This window comes from Brassica oleracea, unplaced genomic scaffold (genome assembly GCF_000695525.1).
Source record: "Brassica oleracea var. oleracea cultivar TO1000 unplaced genomic scaffold, BOL UnpScaffold04758, whole genome shotgun sequence".
Classification (NCBI taxonomy): Eukaryota; Viridiplantae; Streptophyta; class Magnoliopsida; order Brassicales; family Brassicaceae; genus Brassica; species Brassica oleracea.
The window spans coordinates 1-923 of record NW_013621282.1 but is presented as its reverse complement, the minus strand read 5'-3'; the positions used below and the strand labels follow the sequence as shown (position 1 = coordinate 923).

The following is a 923-nucleotide window of genomic DNA, read 5'->3' as shown; positions in this document are numbered from 1 at the left end:
GCAACGTCTACTTGTCAGGCATGTATTTCAGCTAATCATTCTCCCTACAAATCTTCTTATAACAGATACCTATCCCACTTGAAGTAACAAAAGTAATTTCTCAGATATTTATGGGGAGATAGGAGTATCAGCACCATTTACAGTGACGAAATCAGACCATTCAGCGTGTTATGTTGACAATTTAAATGTACATGTATGTTACTATTTTGTCTGAAGTTATATATGTTTGGGGTTGCCTTGAACTCTGTTTGTTTCGGAAAAACCTCAAATAGCTCTGCAGGTCAACCACTGTTTGTGTTACTGTGTTTGACAAGGTCGTAAATCTCCTCCATGACAAGTTCGAACTCTTGGGTGTGAAGCCTATCCAATGGTTGCAACAAACATAAATCCCAAATTTGTTGGTGGTAACACTTCTACTTTGTTTATGTGACTATTTTATAGTAAGTACCAATTTTCATGCTAGCCTATTGTCTTAATGCAGGTTGTTTATTCTACAATGAAAGCCTAGCCACGCATGGACTTTTAAAAGAGTAATTTACTTCTAAATATAATTGTTGTTTCAACCTTTTTCAGCTTATTCAGCACTCAAATCTCACATTAACCATACGTGATGCAGGTTTTTTGTGGAGGTGAGGCTGGTTCCAAGTATGGTGATCTTAAGAAACTTGAGTCAGTCACGCTCCAGGAGCTTAATAGCTATGTTTCTCAATTCAACCCCCCATGTACGTCCACTTAATAAGGTATACTTCTAAGACTCCATCAAGCTGAGCTTTGTCACCTGCGCTTACATAACATGTTTAGTAATTGACTATATTTTAAAAGTCTTATGTTGCGTACAACTGCTCCACCTTCAAACCCTTGAATTTTTTTTAAATATTTCCTTTTGCATATGATTATCTGATAAATGATGCAGTTTGAATAAG

The 923-nt window shown here is 36.4% G+C and overlaps 1 long non-coding RNA gene across 4 annotated transcripts; it reads left to right on the top strand.

Moving 5' to 3' along the window:
- The first annotated feature begins 64 nt into the window (after positions 1 to 64).
- LOC106322005 lies at positions 65 to 734 on the top strand. Of its 4 annotated transcripts, none has more exons than XR_001266186.1 (4): positions 65 to 187; positions 273 to 404; positions 482 to 530; positions 617 to 734. It is a non-coding gene; the product is annotated as an uncharacterized LOC106322005 (long non-coding RNA). The 4 variants fall into 4 exon arrangements; XR_001266187.1 differs by having other exon boundaries at positions 65 to 193; positions 315 to 404; XR_001266185.1 differs by having other exon boundaries at positions 66 to 193.
- The last annotated feature ends 189 nt before the right edge of the window (positions 735 to 923 follow it).